Source organism: Rhea americana, unplaced genomic scaffold, assembly GCF_003343005.1.
Source record: "Rhea americana isolate MKP2758 unplaced genomic scaffold, rheAme1 scaffold_104, whole genome shotgun sequence".
NCBI lineage: Eukaryota > Metazoa > Chordata > Aves > Rheiformes > Rheidae > Rhea > Rhea americana.
In genome coordinates, this window is record NW_028185084.1 from 3,135,816 (window position 1) to 3,163,487 (window position 27,672).

The window sequence follows — 27,672 nt, forward strand, 5'->3', positions numbered from 1 at the left end:
AGGAGAAGGGGAGGCTTAAATATATAATACTCAGATGATTTTCCTGGRATCACACAGGATCTCAGATGTGCTTCACATAGGATGTGCCTGGCATCCAGATCCCTAAGCCCGTTCAGATGTTTTCTGAAATTGTCATTTTCCAATTCTTGGGCTGTATTTATGTGAAGCAAGTTTAGTGCAAATAATAGTGCAGTACTTAAAATAMCCTGCTTGAAAATATGTTGAAAACTTAGTGAGAATTAATAATCAGGACAAGTACCATACTATAGCTGTATTCCTGACAACAGTGAATTGTTGAGCACTGAGCCTTAACAGTAGGATTTATCAGCTTACCAAGATAAAATGCAGTATTAAGTGAGATCATATACTATAATATCGTAAGAGAAGTCTGAAATAATGTCATTCTAATATGTATTTAGTTCAACTGAAAACATTACAGCTCATTTTAAAAGTTCTTCAATAGCTTTTGTTTAATTTTTAACGCTTGTCTAAGATCAAACTCTGCATCGTTACTAAGGCCAAAGTTTCCACTGATAGCAGTGAAAATTCAGCTTGAATAGAAGGTTTTGTAGACTACTCACTAGTTTCTTGCCATTCTGAACTTGATATGGTAACTATAGGAAAAAACAAAAATGAACTATCCCTTATAATCAAAACCAGCAAATCATTTTTTTGTGTAGCTTGATATTATTAATTTCTAATTGTGGAAATATGTGGTATATTCTAAATACTGCCTTGCTTTACAGCCTGAATAGTTTGGATAGTCTAAGCACGGAGTAGTTCTCTATGCGGCATCATCAGTAAAATTAAATTGAAAAGCTTTTAGTGCTTTCCTTTTTTTTTTTTTTTTYTTGTAGAGCACTGACAATAATAAAGTGAAAGAAAATAAAGCTTATGAGTAGTCTTCTAAATCTCAGCACAGATTTAGGTATATCAACTGATRTTTTGTTTTGCTATCTAGTTAAAGTAATAACCGGAAAAATACTATTTGCTGCACTATTTGTCATAAAGCCCAGTTTCTCCTGCGTGTAATTTATGATTAGATCTTCAACATTGTATAAAATGAAGGGAAGGGCTTGTGTGTTTTTAACTTCTCTAAAACTATTCTCCAAGACTAAGGACATGCAGGTGGCTTGAGGATAACAAGCACCTGGTGTTTATGATGGCTTACACAAGTGTATCTCAGTAATGTCTTCATCATTGTGACCTGCRGTCTACATTGTACTCTATTCTCCAACTTCAAAGTTTTCCACAAAGTTCAGTCTGCRTTTTTTTGGTGTCACTATTTTAATCTCATTTGTTGCACGAGAATAAACTGCTGCCRTGTTGTCCTGGTGTGCCACATAGCTGCCCTCTGCTTGGCTTCCTCGCTGTAGAATATGACTGTTGGGCACAAACTGAAACACAGRGAGTTCCACCTGGATATGAGGAAAAACTTATTTCCTGTGAGAGCGACAGAGCACTGGAACAGGCTGCCCAGAGAGATTGTCTCCTTCTCTGGAGATGTTCAAAACCTGCCTGGACGTGATCCTGTGCAACGTGCTGTAGGTGACCCTGTTTGAGGGGGGTTGCTCAAGGGAGGTAGCACTTAATATTTTCATGCACAGGGATGTCCGCAGCAGTCACTGCGGTCGCGTTCTGCCAGTGCGCTCTCCATCACTGAGCGGATGTCTCCTGGATGTTCGGGTGCTCCCTGCTGCTGCACTTCGATTGCTTCATGCAATTAAAGGAACATCAGGAGCAGCTCATGGGATTCCTGGGTTTTCTTAGTGCAAAATGCAATGCCTCAAACCATGCTAATCTCAGATACTATGAAAGAATACATTTTATGTTAAAAAAAAAAAAAAAACTTTAAAATCTAACTGCTGTTACCTTAAGAAGAGGGTAGCATGGTGCTCACTAAGATGAGTTTCTGTCAAATGTGGCAAGTATGCTATAAAGAAAGGTCAGCGCTTTGAAAGTTCAGTGCGTATCTCTGAACTATTGTGCTTTTTGATCTTTCTTTTTTTAAACAAATCTTTGCTTAAATTCTAACTTCCTATTCAGTAACCTTTGGTGAATTGTTTTGTATGTGAAAACACTTGTGGAGATTTGCAATGGCTGTTTTATCATGTTGTGCAGAAAATTTAGAGAGCAATACACACTTGGTTTGTAAGGGGAACTGCTTCTTCCAAGGCACTGCCGAATATGTTTCTTCACTCCTCCGGCTCAGCCTCGTGGCTGCGTCTGTCCATGCATGGAGCCTCGAAGCCAGATTCCAATTTCATTTTTGAAGAAAGTGGATGATTTTTCCATGTTCTGTTCATTCCAAAATGGGAAATTCCAAAATTGGAAATCTTTAAGAGTCTTTCCTTCCTTAACTGCCAGTGTAATGATCACTCTGTGGTAGATTGTAAACAACCTCCCACACGAGCAAATTCTTTTAACATCTCTTTCTGACATTGAGACATTTGTCTGCCTTCCCTTCCATCCAAAATTCTCAACTTTGCTTTTTTGGCACACTAAATACATAAAACGTTCAGCCTTTCATATTTTGTTTTGGTTTTTCCTTCTGAAAATAGTGCGGTCTTTTTGGCACTCTTCACTTTTGTTCTTTTTTTATGGCTTGTCCACCTTGCTCTCYTTCAGCTGTAATGGGGAGAATTAAGTACAGTTGCAGCCCTGATTAAAATCTTGGCTTAACTGAGTTACAAATTTATGATGACAGATATTTGCCAGAGTGCTGATGACTAATACCGTTTTGGATTTCTGGCACCTTTTTGAATCCTAATGATACTCCTTGCTTTTACCATTGTACCTTGTTTTACCATTATTTTTAACCATATTTAATGTTTATTTCTTCTTTCTCTTTGTGTGTGTCAGTCGCTCTTTGCTCACATCAAGCCCAGCGAGGTATATGTATTTCATTCTCCAAGACAGAATGAACACCCTCTTGGTGTTTGTTAATAAGCCGTCAAGAAAATTAAGTCTCTCCTTTGTAAGGCTTGTCTTGCCTTTCCTCTGGGGTGTTCTTGATGCTTCATCTCCTCATCTAGAGTCTGAAGGCGGGTGGATGTTCGGTACCAAAAGTGCCATTGCCTACAAGGATATGCCAACTTTTTTCTTTTTTCTTCTTTTTCCTTTTCATTTTCTTTTAATTCCTGTAGGGAGAATTTGTACTGCCATTAAGCACTGTTCAAATAATTATTGTAAACTGAAAAACTGGAGGGCAGCCTGTTCATTAGATTAAAAYAGGGGTGTTGTAAAAGACCCAAGTGGTAAACTGCAGTGGTTCTCCTCCCGCCTGAGAGGGAGCAACACTCCCTCTTGCACTTCAARCTGAGCAACAATCTAATTTGCACTCCCGTGTTCCTAGCTTGAGCTGCCTGTCTTGCTGTCAGGGAATGCTTCTGAAGTGTCGTGGTACTGACAGCGAGTTACACTTGGGGGTTAGGTGTCTGTGTGTAGTTAGTAGGGCTACTAACAGTACTTTGGGAAAATCCAACAAATGAGTAGAAATTGCAGTGGAAAAATAAATGATCAGACAAACAGAGTCAATAATTAAATGTAAAGAAGTTCTGCTTTTCTTCTCTCTCTCAAACCCTGAGAAGTCTTTTTTTGTTGTTGTTTTTTGTGTGTGGAGTTTTTTTCTGTAGCCTCTCAGCTGTTGGGTTATTATTTTTTCTTCTCTTCCCCCCCCCCAAAGAAATCTTGTGGCTGTGCTAGTGATTGTACAACACTTCTGTATCCTATTATATCATCTGTTGTGTGAGCTGAGAGTGGAAAAGATGGAAACATGGTTAGATTGTCAGTTGTTTCCAATGAAGAAATCTCTTTTTGGTGGAAGTGTTTGCATTCCTGTGGTCAGTGGTATAAGGAAATACCATGTTATGAAAAATTCCCAATTGTTTCCTTAAGGGTTTTCTTAGAGTTGCACAATCTTTTGATGGTTTTGTTTATTAAAAAAAAAAAAAAAAAATAGTTGCTAGCTCTTCACTTAGGAGTTCAGAATTCTTTTTAATGTTTACTAAAGTTTTTCTTTCTATACTCAAGGTTCGGATCAAACCAGAAGCGTAGGTTTCTAAACTGTACTGACCAACCGTTCTGGTTGTAGTAGTTAAACACTGTTTTCATTACAGAGGTGGTTTTTTTGGGATATCCCATCAATTCCTTGGCTATATATCATTATGGTTGTTAATAGTTTCTAGATGCAGCTCTAAAACATTGTTTCACTGAGTTGGGGGAGAAGAGCGCTCAGGTAACAAAATGGTTATGCATTTTAATGATTCTCAAAAAGAAAAATGATATCTTCAACACAAAAAGCCTTTCTTCCTTTGGATAAAACTCTTTCTTATCATTTAATTTGTACTTGCATTTTCAATATACTGTTAGGATTTGTATAATATGTGTAACTTCTAACGTATGCATTAATTCAGATGTATTCCAATTTTGTGAAGCTGCTCATATTCTGTATTGGTCTGACTGATGACATATCTTGAATTAAAATCCATCTCCCTTCCTAGTTCATTCCTCCAAGAATTTGTTATTTTCTTCAAGTTGAGAGTTGGCTTTGGGTTGTTTGTTTACTATGTGACTGTTAAATCCTTTTCAGATTTACTTTTTTCCCTACTCAAAATATTGTCTGCATTCTTTGTTACTGGATGTATAACTTTACTTTTGGCCATAGAGTCATTTAATGTTCGCTATACAGACTAAAGACTAAGAGTATGGCCTAAACATGCTAAGCACAACACAGCTGTTGGTTGGTTCCTACTCAAAGAATTTCTATCCARTCCCTAAGGGCTGAATAGAAAGGGATGAAAAGATACCTTCTAGGTAAGCAGAATGAATTGTGGCATGGCACTAGATCTCATGGTAGCTTTGCAATTGTGGAAGCATTTTTTTGATGATAGGAATTTTAAATTTGGGGAGGGAAGAAGATATTGTGAAAGTATGTGGAGTGACTCTGAGAAGGAGAAGAGGAAAGCGGGAGTAGAGTGAAAAGCTAGTGGCAGCAAAAAAAAATCTGCTCAAAAGTGCATCATATGTTTTCTTTGCCCTAAGATTCCTGCCTTCAGCTGGTTCTGTTGTGACCTCTTTTGGCCATCAGCTCTGGAGGCTTTGGCTCATCCAGGGCTCGTTGCTGGGTGCTGTCCATGTACCCCATGCTTGCATGGAGCAAGCGTAACCCAGCCAAAATGAGTGGTACCGTGCTGCTCTATGGCAGTAATGAGTGGTGGGGAAGACTAAAACAGTGGTCGACATCCTGATAAACCCAGGCTTCTGYGTTCTGTCAGACATTGTAATTAGGAAATTTTGCCAGTCATGGGGCTGTTAAGGAGAATATTAAATTTTTGGATCTGATAGTGCTCTGTAGAAGCTCTCTAAAAACAGTAGCGGCTAGTGCGTAAGAGGAGATCTCTTATTGTGGATGAAGGCTGCACTTAAAATAACATATAAGGAACTTTCCATAGAAATAGCGTTCTGTTATCTCCAGTAGTGTGAAGTAGATGAAAGATAAACTGTGCTCAGGCCAAGAATGAACAGTCATATTAAAGTGCTTACGTTACTTAAATTATGGAGTGCTTCTACTTTAAACAGGACATTCTGATGCCAGTATACTTCCACTTCTTTCTCCAGTCTCTTTTTCTAGTYGCTGCTATGGTTTTGCAGACTCTTCCTGGGAGCAGTTGACAGGAGATAAAAATGGGCAAATATGCCCTAATTCCACAAAGARGAGCACCTAGCTAAGCTATGATTCTGTCACTCTTAAATTTTTATTCCCGTCAGACCTGARGGTAGATGAAATAGGTCTGTGCCTGTTTACTTGTATTAATGCTGAATACATTGTTCATTCCTAAATATAAGCGTATGGAAAAATCTATTATTTTTCAAGTGAGTGAGAAAAAGACTTTTTTTTCCTTTTTAAACAAAGCAATTCTGGGAAAATGCACTATTTGAGTACATGTGTAATAATAGTTTTTTTATTTCAAGCGTGGCTCTTTTGGTGGTTTTTGTTTTTATTTTGGAGTATCTTGCAACAGTAGTGTATTTTAAATTAATTTTCTGTAATTCTGCTTATTTATGGTGCATGTTGTTTTTTTTTTCCAGAAACTCATTCTTTAGGGTTGAAACTTAGCATTAAATAATCCAGGCTTTAGTAGTGTACTAATGAGATAGCCAGCACAGGTAGCAGAGCCCAGGGATGCATTTGCAGTACAATAATACAAAAGAATATAGAAGCACACAGTTGTGCTATTTTATTTAGTCAGTTGACTTTCATGATTAAGGATGGAGCAAGAGGAAAACTCGCTGCTGTTCGGTTCTCTGCAAGGGCCGGAGAAGACCGTTGTTTCCTTATGAACTTTGTACGCGAGCCGTTACGAAGCCGCCAGACTTCAGAGCAATGTATTGTGTTCCTCTCTTTTATTCCCCTCCCTAATCATAGTCTGCTTTCTCAGGAGTTTGGCAGTTGATGGGCTATTTTAAACTCTCACTTTTGCTGGGCTAGAAGAGGAATTGTGGGTTGCATTTATTATTTTCTGCCATCAGGAGAATTCAGCTGGTAGGCTGCATTTTACTCTCTGGTCCATAACCYGGTGTGAATTAGGCAAAATGACTTCTTTCCAAGCCAGGCGTTCATCAACGGGCTCTTAAATTAGGCTTCACTTTGAGATTATTTATATGTAGAATGTTTTATATGTTGTCAAAATAAAACGTAATTCAATGAGCTATTATGAAAAAAGTTTGAGAAACTTTTTGTGGATCATCTTAATGCTTCCTTAAGTTTTAAGTGTACAGTATATTACAGCAATATTGAAAAGCTTACTAGGAGTCAGTGACCTCTTTCTTCTACATTACAGGTCAGCTGCATTAGCGGAGCACAGAGAGCTGTGGAAAAAATCAAGGTACCCAAACATTTTRTTATTTGGATTCTTAGTTATGTTCTTGCTCATTGCTTAGTGTAATTATTTTAATGAGGGTGAGGGGAGGACAGGGTGGGGAATTAGCAAGYTGCCACTTCAAAGTGGTTTTATTAACATATATATGTGTTTGTGCTTTTTAATCTCTTTCACGTTATGTAAAGAAATACTGTTGTGGGAAGAAATTGCACATCAGCTTTGGATTGTATGCAAGAATCTGAACAATATTGAATAATGTTTGCTGTAAATATGAAACTTTGTATGTGTAAGGATATCAAGATATTCTTCAAATTCTAGCCACACTGAGGTGACTATTACGTATGTCTACAAATGGGTTCACTAACTAATTGACAATAAGTATCATCAAACATTAATGAATCTATTGCTTGTGGTTTTGATGTTTGTTATAAGTTACAGTTCAGCATATCACATACCATTATGTTCAAGATTCCTAAAGATGCAAAAGGAGAAGTCTGAAGACATGAAAACCTACATAGTAGCCTCTATTTTATAAGTACAGAACTATTAAGTTTTCATATCGTCTTGACTAGTAAGTGTTACTCTGGTGTATATGTAGGATATGTTATATTGTGGTCTTAGTTGGCAGTAAATGTTCTTGCAGTGCTTTAAAGATTTTTAGTGCCTGTTCTCTTATCTATCATATTTTGATATGGGTATTTTCTACAATTTTCCCATCCTTGATTAAGATAAGACAAAAAATTTTATGACTCAAGTTTTAGTGGCTGATATCTTAATGATGGTAAGACTATTTTAAAACAACCCTCTTTATCAGATTTTGTTAGCATTCTAGTCTTTTGAACCCTTTTCAGTTTTTTTTCTTACTCCCCGTTTCTGTGTAATTTTTTGCAAATTTTTTCTAACTCATTAAAATTGTATCCTGTATTTGCTGGGCTGTTGTTGATTGATAACGCATCTGCTCTGGTGCTAGTTTGAGGTGGGGGGTTCTTTGTTTTAATTCAGTCTTCCCAAATAAAATAATCAGAGACATAAAGAAGAAACTTGCTTGGAAGGAAAGATTTAGACAAAATCATCTGTGCCTGTTGATTTTATTTATTTTAAGTTAGAATAGAAGCTCTTTTCAATAGCCTGTCTTCTACCTGTAGAACACTACGCATACCTTGCAAACACAATTCTGTGACTCAGAAACAAGGAAGGAGTCAAAACATTATCACTTATAAAAAGATAAAACTGATAGTAAGCTTTTATTTAAAAACTACATATTTATGTACACTTTAAATTGAATGCTGAGATACTAAGCTGTCTTCTTTCACCACGGATATATGAAATTGTTACTTATGAGTGGTATAGTGAGCTCTGGCGCTTTCTGCATTGTGGAGAAGTTTATACTAAATCTGCATATTTTAGAACTGTAGGTTGTTCGTGCAACGCATACAAAAACAGTTTGATATGGATAAGAATATATGGAAGTTCTACAGTTTTTAGAGACTGGTTATATCAAATCTTTGTTCTATCTTTGTGACTGAGGAAAGAAATGAATGTTTTCCTTTTAAATGGTGTCTCCAGATTGTGGGAAGTGAAAAACAACAAAACTTCAGTGCTAATAAAAATGTGTCTAGTTTATTGACCTGCTAGTGGATACCTGTGCTTAAATTGCAGGCAATATAAAACTTCTCAGGCTGTTGTTTGCGTAGAAATACGGGAAAGACATTATGTCCCACAGTAAAACAGCAATATCAAGTGATTCATTAATAATGCTTTTCATTTCAAGAAGCGGAGCGATTACATAGCTATCTGACTTTACTTAAGATCATTCATGCAGCCTCTTCCACCTTTCAATTCAGGCTTTCTGTAATACTTGAGCTGTCTGAAATGCAAGTCATTTTCCTGGGAACTTAGGAGACTGTTTGCTGTACGTGAAGCCCTAACGCATGCTCCTCTCACTTCAGCATTGAACTGACCTCTCCCTGAACAGACTCCTGGTAAGATGAGAAGCATAAAGAAGAATTCATGCATAGCTGGAAAAAAAAGATACAAGTGAGTCTCAAACCTTTCATGTGGTTCCTCCAGTGGAAGGAGAGGTTTCTATCTCTTTGCCCAATTTAGACAAGAGATTTTACTCCAAACATTTTCGTGCCCCTGACTGTGCAGAACCTGTCAGATCCTTTTCCTGACACTTTCTCCCCTGTCAGTCCCTCAAAAAGACTTCAAAAGAGATTTTCCCTATTGCAAAGGGAACCAGACTTGGCCTCTCTTGCTCACCCTGCATTTGAAGCATTGATAAATAACATGTGGCTGGCTCCCAACTGCAAACTTTCCCAGCCATTTAAGAAACTGCTGTTAAGCGTAAGATTTAGAAGAACATATAAGATTATTCTTTCTTTGCAATAACTTTTTTTTGCTTAATATATACCAAGTGTCTTGATTCTCTTTTGTCTGAAGCAGAATTCACACCTATCTTTTTGCTACRTGCATATTGAGAACAAATGGGTTTTGGTTTTTAATTTTTTCTTGTGAGAAGAGACTCTTTATTCATAATTTACCTTATGCTGTTTAAGCTTTAATTTCTTTTTTTTAATACTGATGGATTTTCAGTGTTTGGAGCATTTATTTCAGGAGTGCCCAAAAGAAAGAATTCCTGTATTTGGATTCCAGGCTCGCATATAGTTTCAGGTTTTAAAAATACACTGTCTCATTCAATTGTTTAAACTGACCATACAGTTTGAAAAAGGTATGAACTGAAAGAAGTTTTCCATAAAGTGTAGTTGGAGTTTGATCCTCCTTGATCTTGAGAGACAGTAATGCCTGAGGAAGGCTTCTGATTCTYCTAATAGGAGTAGAACGCACTTGAAAGGCAAAGCTGCCAATGAAGACAAGTGTAACCTGGGGGTTTTATGAGCTTATTTAATAACTCCAGTTGGGTGCTTCACAGTATAAAGGTAGGGGAGCATGATAAAACAACATCCTTATTGCCTGCTCTGTTTGAGGAACAGACTACAAGCAAAGGGTAGAAAAATATAGTAAGATGTAAGATTAATCTAAATCCATGTTCAAATTTCTCACCTAAATTGTGGGGGGCTTTTTRGTCGGAGCCTGCCCACCCCAGCCCCCGCAAGACCCTCACCCAAAAAACCTGTTCTAAAATATAGACAGGCAGATGGCATTATCCACAGCTGTTTAACCTGGTTAAATAAAATTCAGTGTTAAAAATTAACTGGCTAGCCCCATTTCCAATCAGTTTTCCTCTCCCATGTGGTTCATATAAGGAGAGCTCTGACCTTGAGTAGTTGTTGTTATAGTAGTGCAGGAACTGTTGGAGCCTTTTTCCAAAACAGTCTCAAACCTCTGCTTTGGGATTCTAGCAGTTTGTAAACTTGAATTTTATGTTTTTAAGAGTAGTATGCAATGTCTCATTAGCGTTCTCATAATATGAAGCATGTTTCTAGGTTTTGGTGTTGGTACTCAGTACTGAGGAAAAGATTAGTGTATGCTAGATTAGAACTGTTACCAAATTAGCCAAATTATTTTACATATTACCAATGTCAGAGTTAACCAATTGTTTTTGTCTCTACCCTAAAGTTCTTCACAAAAATGATAACCAGAGCATATCTKTTGGGAAGAATGGCTGTACTAGTGCTGGCAAAGGTCATGCTTCTGACWAGGCTGCTGTAGTGCTTGTGCTATTGGGCCCCTATGCTTCCTGAACCTAAGCAGAGACTAGATGTTGTTTATGGTATTACTTTAAGCATGCTCTTGAGTGCCCTTTTTTTTCCCTCCTCTCTCAACACCTCTTTCAACACATCCTTCTTTCTACCATCTCTTTAGATATAGTTTAGATCTCTTTTTCTACCAGCCCTTGCCCTTCCAGATCAATAAGGTTGAATTCTGATTAATATTGACTCAAAACAGATTTAAGTGCACCCTGTCCCACACTTGAGCAATGGAAGCTGTTTAATAGGTGCTTATTCCTAGATACACTTGTTTCATGTTTRTGTGTATGTTCTTCCTTGCATCCGTTTCCAACCCAGCGCCTTCTTTAGGATTGAGGAGGCCCAGGACTCTGCTGCTGAAGATGACKTGAGTGCCCCAGCAAGCTGTTGGCGCCATACACCCAATAAGCTCTTGTGTTTTAGCCAGGTTTTTTAGTCGGTCATTTTAGTTGTGCAGGTGTGCCTCTGTCGTTTCTGCCTGAGTGCAAAGCAGAGTATGAGATGCAGCTGTATCCCTGCCTTAAATGTCTTTCCCATCAGTATTCATGAAGAGAAGTTAGTCATGCAGGCTGTTAACAAACATAAAATTAAAACCACAATTGAGGTCATGCACATTCCATAAAATAACATGGAAATCTAATGTCTAATTCTCTGCAGTGAATCAGTTTGAAGTAGGAGAGTTTTTTTGTTTGTTTGTTTTTTTGTTTGTTTGTTTCTTAACATGAAAAGTTACAATACAGAAGAGTGTGGGTCTTTGACTTAATCTGCTCACTAAAGATTTGAATTTGCAGATAGCAGGGTTTTTTTCCTGTATTTTCACTGTGTTGATGCATTTTTTCCTCACTTAGTGTTGAGGAAGGAAAAAAAAAACATCTACATATAGTGTGAAGACAATTGTATTTTTATGTACTTTTCTGGAAATGGAGGACTTCATCTGTTAGATGTCTTTCCTTTTCAGATGAAGAACCGTTTTGGAATTCAGCTGCTATTTGCTTGACCGGTCACAACCATGTCCCGTAGCGTACAGGAAAATGTGCACTGTACATTTACGCTTTATAGGCATCTCCTCCACCAGTCCAGCTTTCTCTGCTGGTGGTAATACTCGTATGCTGAAGTGAACTTTTTGCTGTGATCAGTCGCATCAAAGCGTTGGAGCAATGCCCAGATATTCATAAACAAATGAAATCCAATGCAGGACATGTATTGTGCAAACCAAGGTAATCAAAGAGGACTTTTTTTAAAAAAAAAAAAAGCCTATCTTGTTTGTAGTTGCTGCCTTTCTTCTAAAAAAAGCACCTGCTGTGTGTAGCATATGAAAGGGTTTTCTTTGAAAAACAGCATTTTCTGTATAGATTCCCATTACAAAGTAATGGTTCTTCATATCTTAAGCACCAAGTTGACAATTGCTTTATCTCAAGGGAGCGGAAAGCAAAGGTTCTCTGGAACGATCAGACTAAGCCTTATCACTCGCACCGCTTCTCTCACGGGGGCAAAGCTGTAAGGGCAGAACGAGTGGTGGAAGATGAGGAAGCTTTTAAAATAAAGCAGAAAAACTATCTTCCTAGGATCCTCCTAGAATTGTTGCTGCTTTTGTGATCCATAGTAGTAGGGAAGGCTTATCCAAATTCCTACTGCTTTTTGAAGAGTTAGTAGACTATTTGAAGCTAAGATCCATATATTTTTTTCAAATACATTTCTATTCTAATGTTTACGAAGAACTTCTGAAGATAAAAATTTTCCATTGCGGTTTTGGGTGTAGGATGTTCAGACTTTTCCAGCCAGTGCATCTGTGGAAGGCATTTCTGTTCATTGTGTGAAAATCCTGAATCATTGATTTTTATTTATTTATTTATTTATTTATGTTGTTTTTTCCCCTGCCCCCTCCTGCCAGTGTCTGGAAAGTGTTGAAGAGTGTTAGATTGCTTTTTGCTGCTTTCCCATTCCTTCCTATGCCCCTATCATGGAAGCAGTTTTCTGGCAGCAGATAAATTTCTATATCRCTTTCCCTGTCAGATTCCTTGGGCTGTGTGATAAAGCAGCTCCATGCTAGGCAGGAGAAGGAAGRAGTCAATGTTAATGTAAAGTTTCTGATTGCACTTGGGGTCAGAAAAGCGTGGCTGTTATTTCAAGCAGGAATTCTAAGGGAGGAAACGTTGCTGACTAGAGGAGGAGAAAGGGGGTGGCGTTCAGGATTTTCACCGTGCAGAAAGCTTGTCGATGTTCAGCTGCTTCAGTTGATGCTAGCAGTCTTTTAAAAGCTAGYAGTGCAGAGTGTGGAGGTTGTGGATTAATGAAGACCAGCTCTTGGGAGTCCAGAGGCTGATACAGTTATTCGGCTGTTTGTGACGTGCTGATCAAAATTTCAGCTCTTTCTGTACAATGCTGGAATTAATACTGATTCCGATTTCTGAACTGGCATTTGTTAAATCAATGGACTCGTAACGGTAGGAAAACAAAAAGGACTTAGTTTAAATGTTCCTTCCCAAAGGCATAATTACTCCATTTTGCTAGCATTCTCTAAAATTATTAACAACTATTAACTAAATTGAATCAAATATGTAACCTTATCTCTACCRCGTTGTACTGATTTTAAAATTGTTCCTTCATTCAGGAGTTATTCTTCTGTTTTGATTTGTCAAAAATACCATAGCTTTGTGAACCTAAAAAATAAATGTAACTAAATATGTGTCAGGTTACTTTATGGTGGAGTGTTTTTTTTAAAAAAAAATCTCTCTGGTTTGGCTATGTTCATTTTTAGGCTGAGTGTTGTGAATGAAGAATAACTRTTTAAAAATTGAACTTTTTCCAAAGTAGGGATAAGCCTTAAAACTCTCCTCTGCTAAATACTGATCTAATCTTTTCAGCAACAGCATGCTTTTAGGATATTTTTTTTTCCTTCACACATAGAGCTGTTTTTAGTAATGATGGCCGCCTTACCAAATGTTGATACTTAAAAAGTCAGTTTAATAAGCAGACAGCTTTTTGCATTTCTGCTCWGAAGATGGATATATTTCTTCACAGATGAATTTTAATTTTTGTCTGAATGAGCAATGATTCTCATAAAGAAGACTTTGTGTTTAACTTTACTCAATGTGGAACTACTTTTTAACGTTTGGTTTAGTTATATGTCTTGTCACATCCTGTTAAAATAATGTCAGTCAGGTCATTTACAGCTGGGGTTCCCGTAAGGGAACTTCCTTTAGGACTTACCTTCGGAGACAGTTAACAGAGTATCGTCTCTGTTTTGCTTTTTATCAGCATGGAGTGCTACAGAAGGTGTTTTGTGTTGCACAGTCTTTGCRCTGACAAGAGTGTGGGTGGAAAGGGGTAGGGGAAGAGATGTCTAACGGAGAGTAAGCCTGAGCCCGGTTCACTGGCCACTTTGCATGCATTCAGGAGTTCTTCACGGTGGTCAGCTGGGGCAGCTATAGCTTGCTGCCGACACCTAAACGTGGAGAAAGATATGCAGTCTTTATGAATGGCATGGTTAGAAGTATTATTAATGACTTTAACCACCCTGGTTATAATATGTTGGACAAATCATCTGATATTTGGAGCACTAACATGATATTTGAAAGGTATAAAAGGAGGTAATTTCATGCTTGTTTTCRGAAGAGGAAACCTGTTCGTACGTGTCTCAGACTTGTAAAAGCAAGTACTTTCAGAAAATATCAGTCGTTCTCAGTACTTTAGTGAATGTGGTTCTGGGACCACTCTCTGTTTTGTCAGTGGTAGCTTTAGTGATGGTCGAGATAGCTTCCGCAAGCTAGGTGAAAATGCTGATCTGTCAACTGCTCCCTGTTACTTAGGGGTACCTGAGGGTTAGAGGCGTGAGAGTTGGCAAACAGGATTTGAGTAGATCRGAAGCATCCCAGAAGTGGTCAGGGGACTGCAGACGAAGCCTGTACAGGAAAGCTGGTAGGTGTTATTAAAACCGATGAAAACCACAGAACTGGTAAACGGGTGGGCTTATATCATTTATCATATGATTTGGGAAAAGYGAGCATGTACATTGCATGTATGTGGTATTTAGCTGTATGGTGGACATGYGGTTAGTTGGGTCTCTTTTCTTCCCTTTCAACTTGCAGAATTGAAACTGCTAGTGGTATAAAATATATAAAAAAAAGCGATCATCTTTGTTCTCTAATCATGTAACTTTATGGCAGATATACTTATTTAAAAACCAGAAGCACTGTGCAGTGCTGCAGCCTAACGTTTTTTTTCTTTGTTAAATAGATTGATGTCAGTAAACAAATAGCTCATAAGAAATAGTGGACTGAAATAAACTGTATTGCCTCAAGCGCAAAAAATTTCCAGTGTGTGGTCAAATCCGTGCCTACAGACCTATATTGCTTTAGATGTGTTTTTTTGTTGTTGTTTGTTTTGGTCAAATTCTGACTGCAAAATGCAAGTAGAAACTCATTTAGTGGTGAAGGTAGGGTGGTTAATAAGTAGACAAGTATGAAATCCAAGTCTGTGATGCTCCATTACTGGTAAGAGGACACAAAGTGGATAAGGTATAGTGTCTTCCTTCTAGCAGCAGTGTTCAGGAAGGAGAGTTTTTGGACTAATTTTGGCTTCATCCAAGTTCTTCCCTATGTACAGCCTCTTTAAAATGTCTAACGTTGTGCAGAGATCTAATACAAGTTTCTTCAGTCTTAAAAGTCTGTATTAGAATGGAATATCAGGGTTTTTTCCCCGCTAAYTCATCATGTGTGTATTAATGTGTGGCTTGAGAGAGAATATAGGCATTTTGTGAAGGTCACATTTTGTGCAAAAGAGAAAAATATCTGATTAAAAGCAAGAGCTGTTTGATGCATTTGTTTCAATAGCTGCTCCTTTGAAAGAGTGAACAGTTGTACAAAGCCATAGGGCTGTGTGTTTCAAGCTTTTTTTTCAGCTACTTCCCTTCCTAGGTGGGAAGATTTGGCGTGTCACTGACTACATGAAGTTGCTGATGACCTGAAGATATTTAAAAAGTTAAGTAACTGAGAAAATCCTCTGTATATGTAGCATCAATCTGTATAAAGTTTAATCCCTTAGTGATGGTGAGATGGTTTTGAAATAAAACAGATATGCTAGACCGGATGAAAGGCCCTCTCCTACTTCTTTCAGCTGCATACTRGTTTTGTGGGTTTGTGATTGCAAAATGGGGAAAGGGTTCAGAAGAGTCAAGTTACTTCCACTGAAATGTTTTCTTTGATCAAGTTTATCCTTCTAGCTTTGGGGAAATACTGTAGATAAATTCATGCTATTTTTTTTAAGACGTATACTATCAAGCTTGACCTTGTTATTTTCCATAAATTTTGTCACGTGAAAGAAAATGCCTGTTTGTAGATGGATGCTGATAAACTGGCATGCTTTAGGGAAGTATTCAAAAATTCTTTCATCTTTGCCGTAATTTATAACGTTGCGTGTTTTCCATTGATCTTGCCAACTTGGACAGAAAAGATTGAGTTGTGTATCAAGGCACTGAGTATAAATTAAGTTTGACCAAAACAGATTTCAAATCAGCTGTAACTTTGGTATTTCAATGAGTATGATGAAACATAGTTGTAGTAGGCTGATGGATTTGGGATGATTTTTTTTTTTTAACTAAATTTTCAACATGGACTATTAAAAGATTTTTCATATAAAAGAGTCCTTTGCTTATTTACRTGTCAAAGTAACATTGAAATATAAATATTTAATACTGTGGTGAGGCCCAGAAGTGTGTGTGAATTCTGTAACATAGTTGCTAAGTCTTCAGCTCAATTTATCTTTTCATGATAGCAGTAATAAAATATAGAAAATTTGAAGTCTTTGAAGTGTACATTAATTTTCAAGCATTTACTGAGGGGGAAGAGAGGCATTATATATTATAGTTGCTTGAAAAATATTTTAGGGAACTGGTTAACCACCATTTCCTTTTAAACTTTGTTTGCTTTATAGTAATCTCCATGGAAATAATTTTTCCCAATCAAATACACCTGTATTATCACAAATCCTCTCCTGTCCTCACCTTTCCTCCCACTCCCTTCCCTGAATGTTGATAATTTTTTGCTTTATACTTTACGTTCAAGCATATATGTATTTTTCACTTAATATTTCTTACATTGCTAGCTGCTGAGCTCGGTGTTCTGAAAGCCTGTTTGCCTGGTGACACACTCTCACCGCATATTCTAGCTGTGTGTCTGCAGTCACACTGCTGTTGCCAGATCTTTCTATTTACTTGGTAGCTGCTGTGAATTCACTTCACACTGTCTCGTCTCCAAATGCAAAAATTACTGTGTATGTTATATGGCAGCCTTATGTAGGTCAGATTGGGTCAATATGACAGACCTCTTTACCTCTGAAATTAGTGAGCTGCATGGAAAAATGCATGCAAACATATACAGCTCTGGTGCTGTGTGAATTGTAAGAATTTAATGAGTTAATTCTTGTTTTTAAATCCACTATCTTYATTTTTCTTCTTTAGTACTTAGTGACCTGTTTGTGCCAAGTATTTCCTCGGCCTTGCATGTACCTGTCTAGTGTGTTAGAGCCACATGCATCTTGTGTAACTTTAAATGTTTTCAATATGGATGTCTACTTGTGAATTATGTACTTCCATAATAATCTTTAAGTGTAGTCAATGCAGATGATGAAGCCTAGAAAATGATTCCTTCAACCTAAGGCAACTCTTCAACTAGGCTATGCAATGAATTCAAATGTTTTTTAAAAATCTAAAGTTAGACAAAATGAATCCCACTCTAGAAGATAGGGTTGAAAATTAAAATGTTAATTTTATATAGGTTATACATAATATGAAAGATGAATGAGAATTTTATTTCTTTAGTACCGAAGAATTTCCCTTTCAGATTGGGAACTCTAATCCTTGGGCAGCTTTGTGCCAGATTTCCGCCTCTATCRAATCTAAATTGTCTGCAATATTTCATAGATTATTTACTGATAAAATAGAAACTATGGTTATTTGCCCACTAAAACCCTCCTGCAAGGTCAAGTGAGAGYTTTTTATCCTTTTCCATTACCCAGCGTAAGTATTTCTAGGCGCTATTGGGCAGCTTCTGTATTTCTGTTACTCCAGCACTRTCTGTGCTGCCCAGTCATTAGTACCATTTGCTTATGCTATGGCTGAATGTGAAGAATACAGATTAACTACACAGTAAATAATTCTAATAAAAGAAAAAAAGAATGCTGAATGGGTTTAGAAAATCTATGTGAGAACTATGCACCAGTGTAACCCCCTCCTATGCAATCACGCTTGTATCTGTTTTGGGACAGAAGTGGTACCCAGGTTTGAAGCACTCTGCATCGGACTTTCCGTCTTAGTTGCTTTATCTTCAGCTTGAAACGTTGTGCCTGAATTTAAATTCTAAAGCCTTAAGAGCAAAAACATTGTGGTGTTTACTTCTGAGATAACAGAAGGGGTTTGTGTGCTTTTAAGATCCTGGATAGGTTTGCTGCACAAGAACGAATGATGCTCTGTAGAAGAAAAAAGGAAAAGAGTAGTGTGCTAACAGTCGCGTTTGGTTAGCCAGCCAGCACGTGTATGCCTTGAAGATTCTCTAGAGTGTTTCTGTTCATAATGCCCAGAGGGGTTTCACGGGGTTAGTGATGTTGGCTCTGTTGTCACTTTTAACCCACATCAGTATTTACGTGGTATTCTATYAAAATATTACTGTTAACTGAGCTTGAGGAACAATTTTGAAATAGGTTAATATTGTATTGATAAACATTCTAATAAGTACAGGTGAGTTTAGAGTCATTTTTTCAGCCATGGGTTTCTCAAGAGACAGCTACGATACTGTCAGCATCCCCTAGTTTGCTGGAATACCTTCAAGTCTGAGATAATAGGTCTAAAAGTCTTTAATCCTGTGGGATGTTTAGAGGAAAAAAAAAATTTTTTTAATAAAGAATTTTATCTTCTATTGCTTAATGTTTATGACAAGTGAAGTGTTTGAGGGGAGTTGTCTATATTTTGGCATTTGCTTGTGTGTGTGTTTTGGTTTAAGTGTTTTCTCTGTAAAGGCAATTAACAGGTTTGGTAAGTTGGGGTAGGTGCCCTAGAGCTCCTGGGCTTGATCTGTCCAAATGTTGTGTGATCCTGCTTCTRCCTCCTTCGTTATCCTTCCCTTCCATCCCCCGGTGTAAATCTGGATTGATCATTTAGAGAAACTTTTTCTTGTAGGTGTGTAGTGTACGAGAAGCTCTAATTTTGGTGAGGCAGGTGATAAACAAGGCAGGAATCATCCCCCAGTGGAATTGCCCAAGAACATTGAGCAGCAAAAGTTCTCTACTTCTGGTGTTTCCTGCTGAAGAGGTTGCATACTTCTGTAGGAGTTCCAGAGATGATACCAAGCTTCTGGAAACATAGGACATACTTAAAAAGGTGGTGTTTACATACTGAATTTTACTTGCTAAAGAACATTTTCTCATGTTTGTTTCATCGGATATGGATGTAATATCGCAATCTTTATTTCTGCAGTTTTTTTCCTCTCCCCACTGGTGCACTGATCTACTGGTGCCTATAGTTCTAGTAAACCCATTTTATTGAATATATGCAAGATGGTACTTCATCATGCCTTTTTGTGAAGAGAGGTGGCCCTTCGATAGTTACTTTTTACTTTAGGTATTGCTCTTCAAACTTGTCAAACACAAATGTTTTCTTACTAATATTACCTTATCCTGATCATTCTTCCAAAGGCCTGTGCAACACAGGTTGAGTTGTTCCTTCTTGTTCATTGATCCAGCAAGTCAAAAAGTGACCTGCCATTACTGAAGATCAAAGGAGCGCTTTTTCTACTGATATTGCTGGAGCTGAAGGATAAATGCCAGCAATAGAGAGTAAGAGTCTGTTGTGTCTGGTTTTACCCAGCAATAAGGAATCCATAGAGATAACTTAGAGTTCCCGAATGGGGGTTGATTTGGGTTAAGGGAGGAAAAAGGTGGTGGTTTTGTTTTGTTTTACTTTTTGTTTTTTTTCCCCCCCAATATGTTAGAAAGGAAAAAGATAAGCTGTGCATGTTGTCTGGTGAATTCATTCCAGAGTGGGATGAAACTTCCGGGTGCTTGGGAACAGTGGGGGTTTCTAGGTGTTACAGACAGCATCCTCTTTTTATTTGTTCTGTGCCTTTCCTGAAATTGAGGGTGTGTGTGTGTGGGGGGGGAATTATAGGAAAGGCTCACTCTAGAGGCTAAATTCTTCAATTCTTCTGCCTTAAGCGCTAGCATTTCAGGACTGCAAGCGTTGTTATGGCTGAAATCTTTTACTCTAGCTAAGCATACAGGTGGAGCCAAGTCTCCAGCAGTTCCGCTGTGCAAGTACTACTCAAAAGTAAAAGTAACAACTCTTCTGAAATGTCCACAAATCTACCTGTCTGGCAAGCAGCTGAAATAAAAATATCTTGGCAGAGTTAACATGCCACGGACATGTGGATTTCTGAGAATGTCACACCTCGCCGTTGCCAGTAAATGACAATAGTGTCCATTCAACACACTTAATCTGACTCTGCTGGCAGTTCGCCATTCCTGTCCCCTCCYGCTTGTCTCCCACTCCCTCAGATAACTTTATCCTCGTAATGTAGATACATACAGCATGCTGGCAGACTGCAAAGTCAGTCAGGTCTGGATTTCATTTCTTCTTCAGCTTTGTGTGATCTAGTGCACATTCCTAACGTGTTACAAACAGCTTGCGTCTCTGAAAGTGCGGTATCAGTTTTCAGTGGCAAAAGCCCTGAAAGGAAACAGGCTGATTCTTCCATGCACAAACAGCTGGGCAGTTGTGGATGGAATTAATTGCTGATATATACTGACTATGTTTTTCTTCTCTTGTCATTTCCTTTGCAGCTGTGACAGGCAAGTTTTTTTAGACTTTGAAAACAACATAGACCTTTTCAGCAGCAGTGATTATAAAATTACTGAAGTATGTAAATTTATTTGGGTTTACATACTAAATAAAACATGTCTAAAGCTGTGACAACCACTGCTATTAATGGCAGTATTGAAGCTCTTACTGTGTCCTCCAAAAGATGCTTCTGGCTGAATTTCTAGCTTGAAGTATCTTTTAAGGGAGATTAGACTATCTGAAAGCAGGATTCAGTGTCTTCTGAAAACTGGCTGCTTCAAGGAGTTTTAAATTGAGCACTGAAAATCAGTAATCGGTTCTGAAATTGTTCATCTTTCATCTATAGCCTTGGAGCTGTTATTTCACGTGGACTGGTGCTACTGTATTCAAATATTGAATAGTCAAATTGCATAAAGTCAATCATGTTCCAAGCCAGCAGTTATGGGAAATTTATCACAGGGTTGGAAAATGCGCATGTTATCAACAGTGTTGCGTGTCAGCCTCAAGGCTTCACCTTACCCTTAACAATTCAAAAACAAACCACCCATCACAAATCAAAAAATGTCAAAGATAGACTGTAAACATAATGGTGTCAAACTGCAGCATGCTGTCTTTGTTTTTAAAATCAGTGGAAAAAATGTAGTATCTATTGTTGAAGATAATATTTTGCTAGCATCAACCCTGTATGTCCCCAAGAGATWTTTTTCTTTTTTTTAAACAGTTTTAAATAGCTTTTGCATTTAGGGAAACTGGTAGGCCTCCCCTGCTAGCAAGCTTATTCTGGCATGTAATTTGCTCAGGAGAACATCTCTAAGCTCCAGTAGCAAAAGCACTTCTGCCAGCCTAGCTTCAACTATCCCAGGGCATATTTTGCATACTTTTATAAATAATGTGATACATAGAATGGATTGTTTGCTTAAATAAACGCTAGAGAAAGTTTTTTAGATCTAGTCCTAATTGCCAAATAAGTGAAGTTGTGCAGATATTCTGAAAATGTCCCCACCAGCTTGTGTTGTGTAATTACTTCTACCACAAGATGAACGTTTCAAAGGTCCCGCTGAAACCAGGGACATTATTTGTGGTAAGAAATACTGTGCAGGGTGAGGACAGGCTGACAGACCAAGATCTGGAAAAAGATCTTGCACAGCTATTGAAAGGAGCCAGGGTTTCGGTCACAGTGCCTCACGTGAGCCAAACTCTCATAGATGTCTGTGCGACTGCACTGAACTTGTGGTCAACACAGCGTACTGCTCATTAGTTCAGCCTTTCTGCAAGAGCTTTCCACTCCTCAGTTGCATTTGCCCTGGCTAACAGGGCACAAGTAGACTCCAAGCCTGGTTCGTGGGCCAGGTGGGATGTTGAGCTGAAGTAACTTGATGGTAAATCTCAGCTGCAGGATCAAGAATGCTCCAACAAACCCTCATCAGTGGTTCAAAGAAACCATCGTCTGGCTCTTCTGAAGTCTCTGCAGTTGTGCAACAGTTAACTGTTACATAAGCCATGTGTATTTGTATTTTATATTGAATGTGCTTGTATCATAGGCACCCTGTCCTGTATATGTCATAATAAGTACTTTTTTGGCAGGTAACAGAAGTTATGGAAACAATTAAAATTCCTGTGCAACACTGGGTTACTTACTTGTTTGGAAGAGGGGCTGGGTTTTGGAAAACAAAGGGCAGATGTTTAAAACAAAAATGTAAAAGCATTCTGGAGAGTTTTTAGTGGGAAGTGTTTTTGTCAATTTGTGTTTTGACAGAGAGGTCTGAGTATCAGGAATCTAACTCTGAGGTTTGTCTGTGATGTATCTTAAAGGTAAATCTTCAAGAAATGATAGAACTGCAGTTATATTCATGGCCAGTAACATATCTGTGTCCATTTCAAGGCACTAAATAATATATGAAAACAGTACTCTTCAATTTTCRCTGCAGTGCAAAAAGTTGCTAAAAACTAAGTTTAGAAAAGGACTGGTTTCTGCTCTGGGTTGATGTTCTTTCGTTGCTAATTCACTTTCATCTAGTGCCTATCTGACTGAGAGACTAAAAGTGGCAAAATTCGGTTTCTAGGAAATGGTATAGTTGATGAGCAATTTAATTTTATCCTACAATGAATGTCGTGGTCCGGAGAGTCTGCAGCTGCATTTTCCAATAGATTACATGACGGGTTGGTGACATTATTTACTTTGCAGACCTGTAAATGAGTTAGTGTTTGTGAATCTTGCAGCTTCAGTGTAGCTGTGGTTTTGTTCTCCACCCTTTTGCTGGAGAYAGAGCTTCACTGTGTTGTCAGGGTAGAGTATTTCCTTTCTCCACCCTTCTCTCATGAATAAACTTGAAAATATTTAGGACAAGATTTCTTTAGAATTGCTACATCTGATGTGATTTGTTTCAGCTGCAGGTCTGTGTACATAAATATGTATTTTTAAAACAATTGGGAGGTATGGTGCAATATGCTTCCATAGAAGAGAAAAATAGCTAGTAGAGAYTGTAAATTCTGTGGCAACACCCAACTCTGCATAAACCATGCAAATGATTAATACTGCAGTTGGGAGGAGTTTGTGGGTTTTGTCTCTTCTATTGATTTTTTTTTTTTTTTTTTTGGCTAGGCGGTGACCTTGAAACTAAGCAGAGAAGTATTCTGCCAGTTACTTTTGAAATACTTACTATTGAAAAGATTTTAATCTTGCAAGGATTTTACTGACTGCTAAATGTTTCAAAATACTAGTAAATTCAGTGTCTTAATCAACCACCTGCCTTGCTATGTTAAATAATTATATTCAATTAAAAAATATCTCAGATTTTTCTGCATGTACTTTACAAGACTTGACTAATCAAATACATATTTGGCAGTACTAAAGCTCGAGACATCGGTGCATGAACTTTGTGTAAGAGTGGGTTCATTCAATAAAAAATAAAAGGAGCATTTAAAGAGCCTTTTATTCCTGTCATAAAGATGCTTTGTGCTATTGCTGTTGTGTATTTGACAGAGCAGTTGGGGATAGATGCTGCAGAAAGTTCTGTCTTGAAGTTTGATTGTCTTCTATTTCAAACTTGTCATTTTATCTTCAGTGTAGTGACATGATTGGTGAGTTACAACTTTTGTGTTTGAATGTTGTTTTCCAGTGTAGTTAGTATCCGGGTGATCTGTAAATCAATTACTCTGTGTTTTCCTCTGTTCTATATGCTACAATTTGAGGCGTATGTGATCTGATTCTGCTTCTGTTTAAATCAAACAGAACTTCAACTGYGCAGAGCTGGGTTCTCGTTTCCCCGGGATGTGCTAGCGGCTTTCGTGAGCATGCCTGGCTCGGGCAGGGAACCGATCCTGCTGTGATCTCGTACCACGTTTTGTTGTGCTACCCTATGAGACTTTACTTTGAACTACAAAGTCAWACAAAACAAGTATGATTTTTACAGTTGAGTATAAATGCATAGGTAGTTTGGATTTAATTCTAGATGCATTTAAACATATCACAGTACTGGTCACACAGTTGTAGCAATTGTTGCACTGTAGTTTGGTATCTTAGACTTTGATATCAAAGTAGGTCAGCTTCTGTGAGTATGTGTTTAAATGGACATTCATCGTGTGCGTAAGTAGTAGCAAACTAGATATTCTACCACGTGCTACCGTCATTGTAATAAGGGATACTGGAGAAGGCTGCTCTCRTTTAAAACTACTGGCGGACGTATGAAGCAGCCTTTGTTAGCGTATACTATAAGAGCATTGAAAGTCTTAAATTATGTCAAATATTTCCTTAATTCTTATGATAGAAACCTGTGACCAAAAAAATAAAGTTGCCTATTGAAACTAATTTTCAGAGTCAAAAAAACAAAACAAAACAAAAAAAACACCCAAGCATTTTTAAATAGTTCAACGTGGGCTGGGGAGAAAAACAAACAAAAAAGCTTCCAGTTTCTGCAGGGCAAATCATGCTTTCARTGTGGAATTTGGCCTTTCCTCTAGTGCAGTTTTGCGATATACAGTGGTAATCTCAGAGTTTTGGGAGGGCTCATAAAGCTTAGCCGAAGAGGTGGCTGCGCGGTTCTGCCGTTAGCGTTTCGCRTTGTTTCCACACTGGAGCACTCTGCTGCCTTCCCTCGCCTCGCTGAGCCCCGAGAGCGACGCAGGCTGACGTAACTAGACTTTTCTGACTGATGYAGGGGAAGCAGCCTGAAAGATAAACTTTAACCTATCATCCTGTCAGATTTGTATCATTACAAAAGTAAGAATTTGCATGTTGTAGTGTCAAGAGTAGCATGCAGGGGCAATGCATTAAAATTTTGGAGAGTATGTATTTGAAGTTGTATTTTTCAGYCTAAAAGTGCCTAGCTCCTCGCTAAGTTTTCCACTACATGATTTGCTTTTTCCTAATTTTGGCATAAGAGAAAGAGCTCTTCTGAATATTTTTTTTCTGGCCTCAAGTAAGATGATCTTAGGTACAATAAAACTGTAACAAATTAATAGGAAGATGATGAAAGAATTTGGTCTGTCACTACAGTTTTGTTAGAGATTAACTTCTAGCAGTCTGTACTATGTTTTAAGCATGCCACAATTTAATTATGCAATCTTGGGAATTGATTCTCTCATTGAATGTGCCCTTCATACTTTTATTAAGGCTAACGAGAGTCGTGTGTTCATATCAATGGGAAAGGAGACCCTTAATCTTTCTAGTAGATTTGATAGAAACAGAGCTTATGTTCATTACTACTTTGCACTGGGCAATCAGATGTCTCGTTAGTGGGATGTTAATTATGTTGAATGCACTTCTTGATTGGACAAGAGCACACGGTGAAAATATGAAATCAGTGACTTTTTCATCTTACCRTATTCCCTCGTATTGTTGGATTAATTTGTGTCTCTGTTGTATCCTTTCTCCTATCTGAGCAGTTACAGATAATATCCACCGCGGCGAATACTTCAGCACTAGGTTACGTGTTGGTCATACAAATACGCGTGCTGTCAGTAAGGAAAGCGTAGGATCACAGAGCAGTTCAGGTTGGAGGGGACCTCAGGAGGTCTCTAGTCCAACCTGCTGCTCAAAGAGTAGGTGCCAGCTGGGAGGCCAGGTCAGGTGGCTCAGGACTTTTCCCAGCTGGGTCTCAGAAACGCCCAGGGATGTTTTTCTGCCTCTCTGGGCRACGTGTCCCGCCGCCTGGCTGTCCGCATGCGGAGACGCCTTTCCCTTGTATCCGGTCTGAGCTTCTCATGCTTCAGCTTAGCCCCTTGTCTCTTGTTCTCCCACCGTGCCCTATTGAAGAGYCTGGTCCGTCATCGTGATGAGCTCCCCATGGGCGACTGAGGTCCCCCACAAGCCACCGCTGCTCCGGTGGGACAACCCTGTTCCCGCAGCCTCCCCTCTGGGCAAGCGCTGCAGCCCCAGCCGCCGGCGAGGCTCTGCCCTGAGCTCGCAGCGGTTATCCCTGCCTTTCCTGCACTGATGAGTTACTGCGGCTCGGTAGTTAGAGCTGTTACGTTTTCAATATTTTTATAATTTAAGGCAGGGAACAATTTAACAAACTTTGATCAGGTATAAACCTAATTTTAACTATAGGACTGTAAATGTGTACTGATACGCAATCTGTAATGATAATCGTAATGGGAAGCATGCGTGGAATGGAATAGATACGTATATGTTTTTTAACAGACCTKTTTTATGTAGTATTTCAATGGTGAAACATGAAAACTGCACCAAAGTTTCAGTTGAGCAGATGTTCCTACAAATCACTTACTAATACAAATAAAAATCTTGATGTTTTTTCTGTCATTCTACAACTGCAGAGAGGGTTTGTGCTCCGATGAAGCTGAGATCTTGGCTGACATCCTCTGACACGCAATGGGAATTCACTTCCTGTCAGGAAATGCTGGTTTTCGATGTTTTATCTTGCTGAGGCAACCACAAGTGAACAATAGGCTATTAAAGTATTAGAACAACAAGCRTTACAACTAACCCAATATTTACTTTGTTCTCGATGCTATGCTAAAAGAAGACATTGGCTAGTCTTCAGAATTAATTTGGTAGTTAGTGTGTAAAGGCCTAAACTGTTTTTCAATATTAAGCAGAAATGTAGTTGTGGAGTGAACTTTCAGAACTTCCTGTCATAGCTTCCTGTTGTAAAAGAGACAAAAATAAAYGTGGAAATCAAGAGCATTGGCAAAGTAAAAGCATTCTTCATAGTACAAAATTTATCCTCCTTCATTCTGAAACTCTTAACAGGAAACTATTGTTTTATTAGTTTTTTGTCATTGCATTCAAAATAGTTTCATCAAAATATAGATGTCCTCTTACAACTAAAGAAGGTATCAACCTTTCCATTTTTACTTAGTATCGGAAAGTCCGACAGACTTTCACCCCGTGATTAGAAGTCTGCAGACTTGATTTTCTCCAAATGCAACCTCTGCAGCCATCTCCCTTTCCAGTGTGCACTTTTAATTCACTTTTAGATGCACTTTTATTTAAATATTAATAAATACTTAACATTGCAGAGTCTTTGCATTTTGAGGAAAGTCAGGTTGTGCACGACGTTCAGATGCAACGTGACACTAGCTGCTCCATTGTAAAGCTCAAACAAGTCTCTTACTGCCTCAGCTTTCACTCAGGCACGTTGCCTTAACTACCAGAAGAGAAACCAATCCTCCTGAAATGTCTTGCCTTCRTAGGTAGAATTTTTCTGCCTCGATTGCTATGGAATGAGCACATCTGGTACRTGAGTAATATCCAGATCAGTCGATGTTTTTGTTACGAGAAAAAACAAGGTAATGAAACTAACTTCTCTTCTAGGCTTGTATACCTGTCACGTCCTAAAAATTCAGTGCATGCTTTTTGTTTTTATGCAAATGTCTAATAACGAAGAATTGCTGCGTCCAGTTTGGTTAATTGCCTACTCATTATGTAAATGTATTCCCCTGTGCCCCAACTCAAAGCCTGTTGCAAGTTTCCAAGTCAACGCTACAGTTGTAGAGCTGTTGGGTTGTATCCGAGAGACCAATACTGGAAACTGCCATCAGTTTAACTGGAGGCGAAACTGGCTCTTGGTGCAGGAAGTATCTGAAAGTTAGGATGTGCACCCCCCCCTCAGCTGAGGAAAAAACAAATGATGGCAGCAGCTGTGCCGTGTGAGTGCGTGTGTCAGGAGTCGGCCGGGTCGGGCAGAGTGAGGGCCATTATTTCATTAGAAGGTTGGCACTGGCCGTGGCCCTCCAGAATTTTCACAAAGGATTTTCTGTTCAGAATCTAATGCAACAAGGACATTCATATGTT

At 38.4% G+C, this 27,672-nt stretch overlaps 1 protein-coding gene across 5 annotated transcripts in view; it reads left to right on the plus strand.

The window, feature by feature from the left end:
• ADD3 (adducin 3) overlaps positions 1–27,672 on the plus strand; it is a 106,529-nt gene that overhangs the window by 35,310 nt on the left and 43,547 nt on the right. For 3 of the 5 annotated variants that reach the window (XM_085308097.1, XM_085308088.1, XM_085308124.1), the window contains exon 3: positions 6,843–6,887. The exons of 1 other annotated variant lie outside the window; for it this stretch is intronic. The gene's annotated coding sequence lies outside the window, so the exon portion shown is untranslated. Of the gene's footprint in view, positions 1–6,842; positions 6,888–12,845; positions 13,036–27,672 lie in introns of those variants that run through there. One more of the 5 variants, XM_085308115.1, reaches the window with a different exon arrangement.